Raw genomic sequence first — 17,683 nt, forward strand, 5'->3', positions numbered from 1 at the left:
GGGCCAGAGGAGTTGGACGGGGACCCACCAGGGGCAGAACTATCAGCGGGGTTGCTGGCTGCAGGGCTCTAAGCTGAGTCTCCTCCCCCTGCATGGATGGGAGAGGAGAGATGGCTCATCTGCTCTTCCTCAATCCACCGCTCTCCTCCTGTGCCTGCTCCGCCCACACTCCCTGGGGATTTGTGGGCACGTAGTTTGAGGCCACCAGACAGAAGAGAAAAGGTGCTGATTCCTGGGGCGAGTAAGCTCGCCCTCTATCCCCTGTCTGTGACTGAAATCTCCCTCCCCCTCTCTCCCTTCTCTCTCCTGCCTCCCAGTGTATAATAGGGCTGCAACTAACGAATATTTTCATAGTCAATTAGTTGGCCGATTATTGTTTCGATTAATCGGTTAATAACCTTTAAAAAAAAAAAAAGTGTGGTGTATAATTTAGTTAATATGTACATTAGGAAAAAAAAGCAATTTATTCTTAAATATCTCTATGCAGTGGTAAATATAAATAACCAACTATATGGTTAGAGAGCAAAATCTCTAATCCGCTCTGAGAATAACAGACAGAAGAGATATACTGTATATAGTATTAGAGGAGATCTTCCCTCAAAAAAATAAAATGTAATTTTAAGAATGTTTGTTTGATTTACTAATCGTTAGTGGGGGTCAAATTGCTGTTCATTTTCAACCACAGTGATGGGAAAATTTGGAAATAGAAAACTGCTTGGTGAAAAAAAAAAAATCAGACAGTGTATGTGGTTTTTGTTCAGAAATGACATTCATTTTAAAAACAGAATGTTAAAAACAAGCGAAAATTTCAAAACAACATTCTTTCATTCAGCGAATGTACAGAGATTTTTCGTCTGAATATTGTTCCGTGTGGCCAGCATAAGGCTCGGTATGCAGTTTGCTTTTGATCTGTTTCTGCAGTGCTTTTTGCTGTGCATTTTGATTTTTGTGCATTATTTTGCTGTGATTAGATTTTTTGCTTTTTTTTTTTTTTTTGGCCAATTTGTTGTTGGGCAGATTAAAAAACACAAATTGCTGCAAAACCCATTACATGCTTTTCTGCAGCTTCTCCGCAGCTTCTCCATTGAAGTATATTGAACCAAAAAAGCATTGTTTTGCGTTTTAAAAAAAAAAGTCCCTGACCCTTTCCAAATACACAGCGGTTGAAAAAAGCTGAACGTGTCCCATAGGAAACCATGTAAATGAACTGTAGTGCGTTTCTGCAAAAACCGCCAAAAAACACATAGGTGTGAACCAGGCCTAAGACGTTTAGTAACATAATGGGGTTAAAAAAAACTAAAAGTAGCCCTTTATAGTACAGCAAAAAGCAGATAATCACTACTGTAAGGGGATAATTTTTTTTAACTGTAGAGCAGTGAAAGTGGTATTTACAGTAGAGATTATTTGCTATTTTTGTACTATAAAGGGCTCATTTTTTATTTTAACCCCATTATGTTACTGGCCGATTAATCGATTATGAAAATAATAATCGATTAATTTCATAATCGATTAGTTGTTTCAGCCCTAGTGTATACATTAATGTAAGGGGTGCTCTGTGGATGCTGATGTAAGTTGGGGCTTTGAACAAAGACCCCCCCCTTACGTTAGAGTTTCCCTTTTACCAGAGTTCCCAGCTTTCCCCCTTTTACATAAGAGCCCCCTTAAATCAGGTTTCACAGAACACCCCTTACATCAGAGTTCTCCTTTACATTAGAATCCACGGAGCTCCCCCCCCTAACAGTGTAAGTGGAAATTCTGTGAACCCTGATGTAAGGGGACTGTGCAGACTTTGATGTAAGGAACAGGGACCAGGAGGAGCTGGAGATGTGCACAGAGAGCATGAGTAGAATAAAACCTTGGTTTGAGAGTGTTTTGCAAGAGAAGCAAAAAAAAATGCTTTAGAAATTTTGACTTGATATACAAGTAGCATCATGTCACAACTGAATATGAAAGAGTAGAGCGGCGCCTCTAAGTGTAACAATATGGTTACATTTAATGAAGATGCAACATTTAGCAACTCACATGGTTTACCCCGGATGCCTGCATATTTTACCTGCATATTTTACCTGCATACTTTACCCCGGATGCCCGCATACTTAGATGTGCCTCTTTTAATCATCAACCATGTGAGTTGCTAAATATTGTACCTTCCTTAAATGTAACCATATTACTATACTTTGTTGCCTCTCTTCTCTTTTATACTCTGTAGCTCCTGATATATATATATATATTTTTTTTTTTTTTTTGCTTCTAATTCCCTTGTGAATGGACATTTTATGGTTGCACAACCTGGTCACATTGCTATAATCTTTTTATATGAACTATAAACTGAAGGACCAATGAATAAATGGTTGTGGAGTGAATCATTTGAGTTTCCATTATTTTGTTATGGGGAAATTTGCATTGATATACAAGTGCTTTGGATTACAAGCCTGTTTTTGGAAGGAATTATGCCTGCAATCCAAGGTTTTACTGTATTTTCATATTAACATTTTAGGTAATCCGATTCAGATCTGCAGCTCCTCTTGCCCTCATGATTAACATCGTCAGTGGGGTGTGAGACCCTGGAGGGGGGAAGACACAGGTTGAATCCTGCCTCTGCCCTGCCAAAGATAGGACTATGCAGGGGAGGCAGAGAATAAAAGGGAGCACTGATTTGGAGAGAAAAGGATGGGGGAGTGGGGACACAACTGCAAGGGGCTGTGATTGCTAGAGGCACTATGATATAAAGAGGACTGCACTGTAAAGGGACACTGTAATCATTACAGTGCAGACCCCTTTGTACCGCAGTGCCCCTTTACATTACAGTCCCAAGGTCCATATAAAAATTGGCTGCTTAGTCTAAATTGTGCAGGCCTATTTTTTTTGTCCCAGTCCAGGCCTGAAAGTCTCTACAGTTATTTTACAATTGACCTTGCATCTTGTGTCAGAGTAGATTACAACTGGGTGGAAAAGTCAAAGTGGCCAGTACACAGGCTTATTGTTACATAATGTCTAAAAGACATTACAATTTTAACGAGCTATTGTAGGTACCATGTAGATCATGTTATTAGAGCTATTTAAATAGCGTATGTAAAGGTAAAATACATACATGGTTGAAAAAAGTCCTTCCGGGTTAAACCCAAACAAAAAAAATAAAAATACATCCTACATTTCTGCAAGACATGCCCATTTTCCCATGTTTTTATTATTTTAATAATGCTGCAAGTACAGAAAAATAACTTTTGATGTGCCATAAATATAGTATGCTTCCCCTACTTTCCACATTTGTATGAGAACACAGTATTTCTGGATATGAATTCCAAAGCAATGAAAGTTGTCAGCCCTAACTTAACTTCTAAAGCATTAAAGAAGAACCCAGACCCTCGGCTCCATCGCCCTTTATCAAACTGATAAGACATATTTTTGAAAGCAATTTATTTTAACAGTCCAAAAGGGCAGCACATAAGAGCAGTTAATAGTTAAATATATACACTATAAGGACTTGTTCACAGCAAAATGTAGTGCAGGAAACCTGCTTTACACTCACATTTCCTACACATTCAAAATGCAATGGGTGTGTAATCTGCTGTGGGTGTCAATATAATCTTAATGCCATCACAAATGCAGTCTGTTTGCCTGCACTGGATCGCATGGTATCGCAGTATCATGCAATCGAGTTTCAATGCTTTTTTTTTTTAAAACCAGCCCTTTAAATTGTATGTGATTCAAACAGCCACCAAAAAATTACTTATCACTCTTTGAAGGGAAGTCAATGGCCAACTCAGTAATGATTGTTCAAGCAGTCCACAGCTCACCCTTGTTTACTATATACATGAGTATTTTAAGCTCAACAAACACATTACAATACACTGTGATTGTGCGATCGCCTCTAAATCTACCAGCAGGTATGTAGTGCAAGAGTTTGCATGAATGGAAATAATTTATTGGATAGATTAGCAGGCCCCTCACATCGTTTTGGTAGATCTTGATTGCAGAATGTAATGTATGTGGTGAGCCTCGGACTGATCCATGCTTCCAGGTTGGATAAAAGCTAAAAATTGTTTTATACTGTAATTTAAAAACATTATTTATTATGGAGACTAATTGACCACCTGTTAAGGACATCTAAAAAAAAAAATTCTATTTTTTTTTATACCAATACATTGGCTATATGAAGACTTGTGTTCCATCTTTGGTTAAACCTTGGAGGTATACTATTGTTATACAATAATGTACCGTTTTTATTGGCGTATAACATGCACATTCATTTTAAGAGTGAAGTTTCAGGAAAAAAACTTTTGTTATATTCTTAATATCTACATTTTAATTGGCTTTATTATACTTTATTCAGAATATAAGTTTTCCATATTGTGTGAAAGAGACTTTGAGACAGTAATTTCTATGTTATGACTTGCGATAATTGAAGAAGTAAATATTTAAAACCTGTCAGGATTTTGATAAATGTTGTTTATGTTAAATTCTCCAGTTCATTATATATATGTTTTTAGAAGGTCTTTCCTATGTAATGGAGAAGATATTTTGCTTAGAGGAACTTTGAAGCAAAATAAGGGTCAGTGCCCATCTGCAGCCTCACCATTGCCATCAATGCAGCCTGATAAATGCCCATCTGCAGCCTCATAAGTTCACATCAATGCAGCAGCCTCACCATTGCCATCAGTGCAGCCTGATCGATGCCCATCTGCATCCCAGAGGGGACAGGGAGGGGGGTGGGACAAGCGCCGACAGATTACATACAGTGAGAATCTCCTATGATAGACAGAACAGTGATCCAATGGTGGCCCAGGAGACGGGATTTCCTATTACAGAGGCCGCCAAGTAAACAGGAGATTCTCACTATTTAATCTAAAGGTGCTTGTCCTGCCCCCCTCCCTGTTCCCTCTGAGGCAGTTAAAATTGAAGTATTGGCATATAACATGCATGTGCTATTTGCACCTGATTTTCATGGTGAAAAAGTGAGTGCTATACGCAAATAAATACAGTATTTCTCTTATCTCCCCTCATGTATGTGGCATGACTTTTTCAACTACTTATTATAACAAATTATTTTCAAGGCAAGGCTCTAAAATTGTATTTTGTCAATCCATGGAAAGGATGATCCATGCCTAAGATAAACCACTGGAACAGCCTCCATTTTCTCCACTACCTCCCCCCACCTCCCCTCCCCCTTTTTTTTCTTCCCCCTTCCAACTATCATTATGCGACAGAATGTATTTGTCACTAAGTACGGTATATACTCCTCCTTGATTCATGGTAGTGACTATAAGATTTTTTTTCTTGGCAGTATGAATCTATAAAACATTCTGCATGACTGCTTATTTGGGCTAAGCGGAAGCTAGTCTCATTTATTATTTTCATTCTGATGATTTCTCCTTGCTTTATGGATAATTCGTACCAAAGCCATGTGCCCTACAGATTTAATTACCCCACCAAGATAAAACAATAGGACTATATCAGTTGGCTTCCACTCTTTGACACTGTGTGAACCTTCTGTTTTCTGACCATTTATAACTGTAATTAATACCGGACGGTATTTTGTGTACCGATATTTCTTTAGTACTATATAAGTCCAGGATGTATGGTTGGTCTACCTTATACTGTCTACAGGTTCTGTATGCCTTTGTACTGTTTCCCTACTTTTTCCTGTCTTTTGTTAAGAGTTCATTTAAAAGTATGGGCTTTTAAAAAAAAAAAAAAAAAAAACCTCATACTCACCTAGCTGTTCCCGCCGGCTCTGTAGTGAGAACTGAATGATCTGATACTGCTGATTGCTCAGTTCTCCCCCTCTTCTCTGAGCAGGGAGCCGGTACTGTCAGTCACCAGCTTTCTACTCTGCCCCTCCAACACTCACTGGAGCGCTGGGCTGTGGAGGGGCTGGCTCAGTCTCCCAGCAGCTCACTAAGAGGCTAAGTGCCAGTCCAGGCATCTGGGTGGATCCCAACCATATGGTCATGATCTTTTTAGAGACTGGCTCTGTGACGTCAGCCTACACCGGGCTTTAGCCTGCTGTCGACTGAAAACGGGTCACAGGAGTACAGAACTAACTGCTCTCCTGTGATCCATAGGAGAAGTACAGCCAAATAAAAGCTTTGGCTATACTTCTCTATTAAACTTTGGAAAAAATGCAATAAACCAAGATTATACATAAAATTGTGTCTTGTATAAAGTGTTTTGATACATTAGAGGGATTCATAAATTTGGGATTAATTATTCTAAAATATGTTCTACTATGTAGGACACGCTACAAGTTGCTCACTGCATTTCTCACCTGATAGACTACATCATTTGTATTGAATTGAGCTTAAAGCAGAGTTTCATCCAAAAGGGGAAGTTCTACTTTAAGGCCTCCTCTTCCCCAAATGGCACTTTTTTGGAAGGGGGGTAGCAGGTACCGTCAACCGTCCTCTCTCTCCCTGCAGTTATCTAGGATATGTCACAGGTCCCAAAAGACTGTGGGACCATTCACAATGTGCAGCGGGCACCCAAGCTGTCACAGCCGGGTACCCACAGTTGAGCTACCAGGGACAGAAGACAGAGGGAAGGGGCGGCTCGAGTGAGCAAGGAGTGCTGACTTTTAACAAACGCAAAAACCACTAGAGCTCCTCTTTAAGCATTTGTCACAAACTCTTTACCCAAAATAAATGCTGAGCTTTTATCAAACCTGGAAGTGCTAATTATGAATGACCAGTTATACCCGTGTCTCTGGTAGAAAAACATGATGCACAATTCCATTTTGTAATAGTCATATTGGCAACATAATCAGATGTTTACAGCTTGTTCTACAGCAGATGAACAGGTACAAAGAATGTTTTCAGGTATCACAGGTTATAAGTTTCCTAATGAATCCTACAACCTTTAATGACAACAATGGAGTGTAACCTCATTAAGTAAACGCCTACAGGAGCACATCTCTGGGATGGGAAGTACCTGCAGACAAGGTAGAACCAGAGAACAGTGTGCTGTGTGTAATCTGCTCTTTCTTCATTCTTCGAAGTTTGCTTGGTGACCACTGGTGTGTCCTAAAAAGTTAGGCAATCATGTCTAGTTCCATGAGGCGAGATATCATTTCGGTTTCCCAATGGAAGTCATACAATTTAATCTAATCAGTGATTTTACTGACAGTGCATGCAATTAGAACACATAAAACTGAAAACTTTTTGTTTAGTTAAAGGTCACTAGATTCTTAACCACTTCAAAACAGGGAACTAGGTATACACCTTCCTGCCCAGACCAATTTTCAGCTTTCAACTCTGTCGCACTTTGGCAATTGCGCAGTCATGCTACACTGTACCCTAGCTACATTTTTTATCATTTTGTTCCCACAAATAGAACTCTCTTTTGGTGGTATTTGATCACCTCCGGGATTTTTATTTTCTGCTAAATAAATAAAGAAAAGACTGAAATTTTTTTTGAAAATGTTTTTTTTTTTGTTTCTGCAGTAAACTTTGTAAATATGTACGTTTTCTACTTAACTGATGGGTCTGCACTGATGGAGCACTGATAGGCGGCACTTATATTCAGCACTGATGGGTACACATAGGGGGCACAGGTGGGCATGGATGGGCACTGATATACACTAATGGATGGTACTGATGGACATCGCTGATTGGCAGGCATTCATTTGGGGGCACTGATTGTTATCCCTGGTGGCCATGGGTGGCATACCTGGTGGTGACTAGTGGTAGGCATCCCTGGTGGTCCTGGTGCCATCCCTGGTGGTCCAGCGTGGGCATCCTCAGGGGGCTGCACTGATAATCAGCACAGACCCCCTCTGTCAGAGGAGCAGCTGATCGGCTCTCCTCTACTTGCGTCTGACAGACGCGAGTGAGGAAAAGCCAATCAATGGCTCTTCCTGTTTACACTGTGATCAGCCATGTTTGGACACGGCTGATCGCATGGTAAAGAGTCTCCGTCAGAGATTCTTTACCTAGATCGGTGTTGAGGTGTGTCAGACTGACGTCATCTCCATATGCGCAGTTATGCAAACTGAAGCAACGGCATGTACGTGCCGTTGCTTCAGTCAGGCTGTGCCGTTACCGGCGGCCCCGGACGCATGCACGGGAGTGCCGTCATGTTGGCTCTGGCCAATCACAGCGCCGGAGCTTCGATATTCGGAAGAAACCCCCAGGGAGAGATGTTGACTGCCGGAGCGGTGAACGAGGACCGCTGTGGGGGCTTCGATCTCAGGTAAGTAATTCATAATGAGCTAGTATGCTATGCACACTAGCTCATTATGTCTTTGTCTTGCAGGGCTTTTATTTTTATTTTTTTAGGGTTTACAACCACTTTAAACTGTAATCTGCATATTGTAAATTTGTACCATGTTTCTAGTATGCCAGTTATTAGTGGTTATGCTTAACAATAGCTGGCAAACTCTTAGCATTGGCTTATGAAAAAAATGGTGTGGAAATTCCAGTACACCACTTCTTTATAAATAGCCCCTATAGAAAGGAGAGCCACATGAAACAGAATTTAAATAACAGGAGGCTGCAGTAGCCGTCAGTACCATACTGTGGGACCACTCTTCTTTGTGTTGAAGCAGTTGTCTCTCTGCAGTGGTGCTCTGAGTTCGCCCCTGTACACACAGTTGGAGATTTCCACAACCAAATCCGTCGGATTTTGTCCGTCGGATCTTGTCCGAAACTGTTGCATACACAGGGTCGGACAAAGTTGGCGAAAAATCCGATCTTTCAGAACGTGATGACGTAATTTCGTTATGATGGGACTACATTCAGGCTAGTAGCCAATAGCTTTGATGTAGGAATTTGATCTGAGCATGCGTGGCACTTGGTCCGATCAAAATTCTCTACACATGATCGGAGTATGTCCGACCGGCCCAGTTGGTCGGGAAATATTTCCAACATGTTGGAAAATTGGGTCCAACGGATATTCCGACGGAATCAGTCCGATGCATACCACCCACAGTCGGATTATCCGACGACACGGCCTGATAGGACACATTCCGACGGATTCTCCGACTGTGTGTACAAGGGCTTAGAGCTTTCCAATCAGGTAATATGAGATTTGCTGATTGGAGAGCATTAACTCTGACTGAGCAGGGATGGTGAAAGTGTATCGGACCGCTGCAGAGAAACCACTGCTTTCACATAGAGGACGGCATTTCTTCTTTGCCTCCTCCTGTCTGGAGGATAGACTCTGTAGCTAGTGCTGGAGAACGATTATTTATTTTTGATCGGGGCTTTTTTTCCCAGAAAATGGGTGCAGATACTCCCCGCTTATGAGTCACCCCCTGTCTCTACCTACTATCCATCTCCAAGCACCGTCTCTTAGTTCCACCCCTTACCCACCTCCCAGTACTGCCTCTTTTAGAGAATACAGAACCAAGTATCATTTTATGGTGCTAAGTAATTTGTATGGAATGTGTTATTCACAATTAAAGCAGTAAAATAGATCCCCTGGAGCCAGCAACGATATGCACTCCCCAGCAGCAATAAGATCCCCTAGAGCAGGGATATGCAATTAGCAGACCTCCAGCTGATGCAAAACTACAAGTCCCATCATGCCTCTGCCTCTGGGTGTCATGCTTGTGGCTGTCAGAGTCTTGTATGCCTCATGGGACTTGTAGTTCTGCAACAGCTGGAGGTCTGCTAATTGCATATCCCTGCCCTAGAGAAGTGTTTCTCAACGTCAGTCCTCAAGTACCCCCAACCAGGGCCAGGACAAGGGGTTGGCAGGAGGGGAGGCTGCCCCTGGCGCAATGGTTTATTGCATGTGTAGGGGGCACCCTGACCCTAACCCTAAGGGAAAGGGGGGGGGGGCGCAGTTTGGCATCTTTGCCCTGGGCGCTGGATGACCTTGTCCCAGCACTGCCCCCAACAGGTCATGTTTTCAGGCTTTCCATTATTTTGCACAGGTGATTTGATCAGTTTAACTGCCTTAGTAATTACCACAGCTGTTTCATCTGGGGGAAATCCTGAAAACATGACCTGTTGGGGAGTACTTGAGGACTGGAGTTAAGAAACATTGCCCTAGAGCCAGCAACAATAGATAGATCCCCTACAACAAAATACCCTCCACAGCAACTATAGATCCCCCAGCAACAATAAATCCCCTACAACAAAATACCCTGCCCAACAACAATAGATCCACCCCAGGGACAGCTGGCCCTCTCCAGCAACAACAGATCCCCTCAGCAGCCAGCACCCATGGACCCTCCAGCACCCCTTGCCATTATATACATTCAGTGCTGAAGGGGGACAAAACTGCGTTCCCAACGTTCCTGCTGAAAAAAAGCCCTGGTTATGATACTTCCAGAATTCTTGTCCCCTCCCTTCTTACTCCCTCTGCCTAGCTGAACAGAAGGAAAGAAAGGTGCTGGCAGATATCTAATGCGTGTCCACAGAGACACTCCAAGTGGTAGGGTACCGTGAGCTGCTACAGATCGCTTTATTACTCCCTGCACAGCAACGTGTCATTTGTGTGCTGTCACTATCCCTGTGGGACCTCTGATCATTAGGGGTGCTGTGCATCATGTATAGTTGATTGGGTGCACTGTGATGTCATTTCATATAGGAAGGAAGGATAAAACACTACATTTTTTGCTACATCAATTTATTTATCTATATTTGCAGCATGTGTAATAGGATAAAACACGTGCAATGTGAAAATGTGCATGTATAGTAGATATGTACAAATATGTTTTTATACTCTTCAATGATGGCACCAGAGCCGCCAGTCATATAGGCCACAGAACCTAAAGTTCCCTCACTGTTCTTATATAAAAATTCCTGCAGCTTTAGTCAGATAGTAGTTGTCAGCAATGCTAGCTCTATGCAGGAAATCTATCTCAGCATGACATGAGGAGGAGGAGATGGGAAGGATAATGACATTGGCAATTGGCGAGGATAATGCCAGGGGAGTGGGAGGAATAATGACAAAACAAAACTCACATACTGACATCGAGCTGAGCACTAACTCTCCAGAGACACCTGTCTGACTTTTTCACAGAGCTGCAAAATGTCAGCCTAGCTCTGGGAGAGGAAAATCTCAGAGGCGGAGAGCTGGTATAGAGTGTCACCCACATGTTATTCCCAGGAAGCCATGCTTTCCTACACAGGGCCATGTGGGATATGACAGTGCTGTGAAGGTCACTATCTTCAAAAAGGCAGAGGGTGATATCACACAGGCTTCCTGGGAGTTTAACCTTTACATAGCCAGGCTAACACATACACGCACTTGCAAATACAAATGTCTTTTGATTCTAAATACAGTGCATTGGAATGCAGACAGTACTTCTATTCCAGGTTCAAAAAAACAAAGCTTTATTTTGTAAATTGTTTATTTTACAATAACGTTTATTTTTTTTTTTCTTTTGGTGCTATGTAAATTGTTTCTTAGTCATGAATGTTGCAACTACATTGAATTGGCGATGACAAGCTTGCATTGTCAAATCTGTTACCTTAGACCAGGGGTAGGCAACCTTTTGAGCACAGGGCGCCAAAAAAATGTTTTCAAAGAAATTATGTGTGCCGATTTTATAACAAAAAAATGCCAACTTCACCTTCTCAATCTCTCAATCACGGAAGGGATTTTTTTATAAAGTATACCTCATACCTCAGATCAGCCCCAATTCCTGCACCTTCACACCTCAGATCACCTCAATTCCTGAACCTTCACACCTCAGATCACCTCAATTCCTGAACCTTCACACCTCAGATCACCTCAATTCCTGAACCTTCACACCTCAGATCACCTCAATTCCGGCACCTTCACACCTCAGATCAGCCCCAATTCCTGCACCTTCACACCTCAGATCAGCCCCAATTCCTGAACCTTCACACCTCAGATCAACCCCAATTCCTGCACCTTCACACCTCAGACCAGCCCCAATTCCTGCACCTTCACACCTCAGATCAGCCCCAATTCCTGCACCTTCACACCTCAGACCAGCCCCAATTCCTGCACCTTCACACCTCAGATCAGCCCCAATTCCTGCACCATCACACCTCAGATCAGCCCCAATTCCTGCACCTTCACACCCCAGATCAGCCCCAATTCCTGAACCTTCACACCTCAGATCAGCCCCAATTCCTGCACCTTCACACCTCAGACCAGCCCCAATTCCTGCACCTTCACACCTCAGATCAGCCCCAATTCCTGCACCTTCATACCTCAGATCACCTCAATTCCTGCACCTTCACACCTCAGATCAGCCCCAATTCCTGCACCTTCACACCTCAGATCAGCCCCAATTCCTGCACCTTCACACCTCAGACCAGCCCCAATTCCTGCACCTTCACACCTCAGATCAGCCCCAATTCCTGAACCTTCACACCTCAAACCAGCCCCAATTCCTGCACCTTCACACCTCAGATCACCTCAATTACTGCACCTTCACACCTCAGATCACCTCAATTCCTGCACCTTCACACCTCAGATCACCTCAATTCCTGAACCTTCACACCTCAGATCACCTCAATTCCGGCACCTTCACACCTCAGATCAGCCCCAATTCCTGAACCTTCACACCTCAGATCAGCCCCAATTCCTGCACCTTCACACCTCAGATCAGCCCCAATTCCTGCACCGTCACACCTCAGATCAGCCCCAATTCCTGAACCTTCACACCTCAGACCAGCCCCAATTCCTGCACCTTCACACCTCAGATCAACCCCAATTCCTGCACCTTCACACCTCAGATCAACCCCAATTCCTGCACCTTCACACCTCAGATGAGCCCCAATTCCTGCACCTTCACACCTCAGACCAGCCCCAATTCCTGCACCTTCACACCTCAGATGAGCCCCAATTCCTGCACCTTCACACCTCAGATCAGCCCCAATTCCTGAACCTTCACACCTCAGACCAGCCCCAATTTCTGCACCTTCACACCTCAGATCAGCCCCAATTCCTGCACCTTCACACCTCAGATCAACCCCAATTCCTGCACCTTCACACCTCAGATGAGCCCCAATTCCTGCACCTTCACACCTAAGATCAACCCCAATTCCTGCACCTTCACACCTCAGATGAGCCCCAATTCCTGCACCTTCAGACCCAAGATCAGCCCCAAATCCTGCACCTTCACACTTCAGATCAGCCCTAATTCCTGCACCTTCACACCTCAGATCAGCCCCAATTCCTGCACCTTCACACCTCACATCACTGTACCCCCTGCAAATTTGTATCACTACTGTACCCCCCTGGTCATCTGTCCCACCACTGTACCCCCTTTCTTATTTGCCCCACTACTGTAACCCCCTTTCTCATCTGCCTGCCACTATAACCCCTAGCGCATCTACCCCACCACTGCAACCCCACCACATGCACCCACCCCATGCACTTTTGTCTCACTGCTGAACCATCTTCTCATCTGTCCTAACACTGAACTTATCTGCTCATCTGCCCCACCACTGTAATCCTTTCTCATCTGCCCCACCACTGTACCTCCTGCACATCTGTCCCACCTCTGTCCCCCCTGCTCTTCTGCCCCACCACTGTCTACTCATCTGTCCCACCAATGTACCTCCTTTCTCCTCTGCCCTGCCACTGTACCCCCCTCTACATCTACCCCACCTCTGTACCTTCTCATCTGTCCTAATACTGCACCTTCACACCTCAGATCAGCCCCAATTCCTGAACCTTCACACCTCAGACCAGCCCCAATTCCTGCACCTTCACACCTCAGATCACCTCAATTCCTGCACCTTCATACCTCAGATCACCTCAATTCCTGCACCTTCACACCTCAGATCAACCCCAATTCCTGCACCTTCACACCTCAGATCAGCCCCAATTCCTGCACCTTCACACCTCAGATCAGCCCCAATTCCTGAACCTTCACACCTCAGATCAGCCCCAATTCCTGCACCTTCACACCTCAGACCAGCCCCAATTCCTGCACCTTCACACCTCAGATCAGCCCCAATTCCTGCACCTTCATACCTCAGATCACCTCAATTCCTGCACCTTCACACCTCAGACCAGCCCCAATTCCTGCACCTTCACACCTCAGATCACCTCAATTCCTGCACCTTCATACCTCAGATCACCTCAATTCCTGCACCTTCACACCTCAGATCAACCCCAATTCCTGCACCTTCACACCTCAGATCAACCCCAATTCCTGCACCTTCACACCTCAGATGAGCCCCAATTCCTGCACCTTCAGACCTCAGATCAGCCCCAATTCCTGCACCTTCACACCTCAGATGAGCCCCAATTCCTGCACCTTCACACCTCAGATCAGCCCCAATTCCTGAACCTTCACACCTCAGACCAGCCCCAATTTCTGCACCTTCACACCTCAGATCAGCCCCAATTCCTGCACCTTCACACCTCAGATCAACCCCAATTCCTGCACCTTCACACCTCAGATGAGCCCCAATTCCTGCACCTTCACACCTAAGATCAACCCCAATTCCTGCACCTTCACACCTCAGATGAGCCCCAATTCCTGCACCTTCAGACCCAAGATCAGCCCCAAATCCTGCACCTTCACACTTCAGATCAGCCCTAATTCCTGCACCTTCACACCTCAGATCAGCCCCAATTCCTGCACCTTCACACCTCACATCACTGTACCCCCTGCAAATTTGTATCACTACTGTACCCCCCTGGTCATCTGTCCCACCACTGTACCCCCTTTCTTATTTGCCCCACTACTGTAACCCCCTTTCTCATCTGCCTGCCACTATAACCCCTAGCGCATCTACCCCACCACTGCAACCCCACCACATGCACCCACCCCATGCACTTTTGTCTCACTGCTGAACCATCTTCTCATCTGTCCTAACACTGAACTTATCTGCTCATCTGCCCCACCACTGTAATCCTTTCTCATCTGCCCCACCACTGTACCTCCTGCACATCTGTCCCACCTCTGTCCCCCCTGCTCTTCTGCCCCACCACTGTCTACTCATCTGTCCCACCAATGTACCTCCTTTCTCCTCTGCCCTGCCACTGTACCCCCCTCTACATCTGCCCCACCTCTGTACCTTCTCATCTGTCCTAATACTGAACCCATCTGCTCATCTGCCCCATCATTGTAACCTGAGTTCTCATCTGCCCCATCACTGTAACCCACTTTCTCATCTGCCCCACCAATGTATCTTCTGCACATCTCTCTCACCTCTGTTCCCCCTGCTCTCCTGCCCAACCAGTGTAACCCCCTGCTCATCTGATCCACCAATACACCTCCTTTCTCATCTCCCCGCTGCTCTACCCCCCTGCTTTCTGTCCCACTGCTGAACCCTCTTCTCATCTGGCCCAACAGTGAATCCCCCTGCTCATTTGCCCAATCACTGTACCCCCCTGCTCTTCTGTCCCACTGCTAACCCCCTTCTTATCTCTCCCACCACTGTACCTCCCTGCACAGCTACCCCATCTCTGAACCCTTCCTGCTCATTTTCCCCACTGCTGTACCCTCATGTGCTCCACGATAGTACCCTCTTCTCATCTATGCAGTGTGGTGAAAGGAAGCAGAGATGAGACATCTACCTGTCCTGGCAAACTCATCCTACTGATCCACCTCCTGCATGTGATGTATGTGATGTCACATACAAGCATCTGGAATGGATGCGCAATGATTAGCTCAGGTCAGGGGCATTTTCTGAAAGCAGTGGGCCTGTGTGCAGGATCATAAGTTGGGCCCCCGCACCTGAGGAAAAATGTGGCGCAACAAAAGTTGGGTGTGATTTTCATTGCACTGAATACTGGCTGTAGCTTAAAAGGACAAGTAAGTGATGCAAAGGTTCCCGAATAATTTCAACAAAGTTCCCAGAAGCTCAATAGTAATTCCACAAACTGTCACCTGATTGTGGTTTTCTCAATCACAGTGATCCCTTCTTTCTGAGATAGGTAGTTGCAACCAAGCGAGTCATTTTCCTCCAGATGGTGGGCGAGGCTAGCAGGACTGTGATTGGCTTTAGCAGTGGCCAATTACAGTTCTCCTCCTCCTGGAAACAAGGACCGCCTCCCCGAGCAGAACTGCACCCAAGCTCTTCCCCATTACAAGAGCTGACCATCGTAGCTACAGCAAAGTTAGAGAACCAAACAATGTTTCCCATCTTTTACAATGTGTGGGAGGCACAGTGCCTCCCTTTCAGTGCAGGTGTGGTGTGGGGAACTCTGAAATTTGAATGCATTAGTGTCTCACTGACACTTCCTTGCTCTGCTGTTGGTGAGGGAGCCAAGTGCCGGCAAAAGATGCTTCATGTGCCAGGGGTTGCCTACCCCTGCCTTAGACTGAACTACATGAGTGATCCACACTGATAATCAGTTGCTATACCCTCAAATGTTCCCTCTACATCCATGTTCCCTTACTATCCTTTTTTCTTACCCATTTCTTCCCTACTCAAACCCCATTTCATTATAGAATATTTTCTACTATTCCAAAAATGAAGGTCTACTTACCCCAGGACTGTGTTTTTTATTGTTACAATTAAAAACAGAGGAACCAGTCCATGTTCTTATAACCTTTTTTTATTGCTGTGCCCCATTTTCAACAACTGGTATGGGGCAAGGGGTGGGTGGAAAGGGCAGTTGCCCTGGGTGCAATGGTTTACTGTATGGATGGGGGCGCCTTCCTTCTGTTCTAAGGCTGACAGGAGTAGTGAGAGTGGCAGTAATTTTAACAAGTGAGTGACTGCTGGGTGTGGGATCCCCTAAACTTGCACATCATATATGGGAGAGGGGGTAGAGTTTGTCATCTTTGCCCTGGGCATTGGATGACCTTGTCTTGGCACTGATGAGTCCAGTTTCTTACGTTTTTTTTTTTTTTTTATAATCATTGTTCCTGTGCATCCTTTGGGCTCTTGGATACTTGAACTATACATTTTACCAGTTTGCATATTTTGAAATATTGTAAATATTGTAAATTTATTAAAATTGCATAATTTGAAATGTAAATACATTCAAGGCAGTTATCTGATCCCTCAGTTAATTATGATGATCATTTGAGTGCAAGACAAGTTGACTGGATCAGGATGGAAAATGTATGTCCATTGTTAACTTTTTCTGTGTGTGCAATAAATACCTGATTTGGGCTGGATTTAAGCTTTTGTAATATTGGTGTGTTGTGAGGTATGTACAAAGATACTCAATACCAAAGTATCTGTGTACACAGGGCTTTTGTTTATGTCTGAGAAGCTTTTCTCTCTGTATAAGTCAATGGGAATGCAAATGCAGCTAGAAGCAGCTTGATGCAAGTCAGGTTCGAAGCATAAAAGCTAAATACACCAGAAAAAAATGCACTATTTCTTTCATTGACACCAACGATGGGGCACTATTTCTCCCACTGACACCAACAATAGGCCACTTTTTCTCTTGCTGACACCAATGATGGAACACTATTCCTCCCACTGCCACCAATGATGGGACACTATTCCTCCCACTGCCACCAATGATGGGACACTATTCCTCCCACTGCCACCAATGATGGGACACTATTCCTCCCACTGACACCAATGATGGGACACTACTCCTCCCACTGGCACCAACAATGGGATACTTTTTCTCTAACTGATACCAATGACGGGACACTATTCCTGTCACTGACACTAACAATTGGCACTATTCCTCCCAACAATACCAATGATAGGGGAGCTGTTCCTCCTCCTACTGACCACAGGTGCTATGTAATTTTCTTACTCCCACTGAAAATCAAGCCGTAGGCCAGTCATACACGGTTCCAATCTCGGTTCAACAGGAACCAGCCGAGATT

General features: G+C 44.4%; 1 long non-coding RNA gene across 3 annotated transcripts; it reads right to left on the reverse strand.

The window, feature by feature from the left end:
• Window positions 1–5,185: 5,185 nt before the first annotated feature.
• Window positions 5,186–14,613, reverse strand: LOC143934446 (uncharacterized). 3 transcript variants are annotated; one of them, XR_013263264.1, is made up of 3 exons: window positions 14,192–14,613; window positions 13,570–13,994; window positions 5,186–13,108 (listed from the first exon to the last, which is right to left on the reverse strand). It is a non-coding gene; the product is annotated as an uncharacterized LOC143934446 (long non-coding RNA). The 3 variants fall into 3 exon arrangements; XR_013263266.1 differs by having other exon boundaries at window positions 13,570–13,897; window positions 13,930–14,613; XR_013263265.1 differs by having other exon boundaries at window positions 13,570–13,667; window positions 13,766–14,613.
• Window positions 14,614–17,683: the final 3,070 nt, after the last annotated feature.

This window comes from Lithobates pipiens, unplaced genomic scaffold, assembly GCF_037356315.1.
Source record: "Lithobates pipiens isolate NorthernLeopardFrog02 unplaced genomic scaffold, aLitPip1_a1.2 Scaffold_27, whole genome shotgun sequence".
In the NCBI taxonomy this organism is placed as follows: domain Eukaryota; kingdom Metazoa; phylum Chordata; class Amphibia; order Anura; family Ranidae; genus Lithobates; species Lithobates pipiens.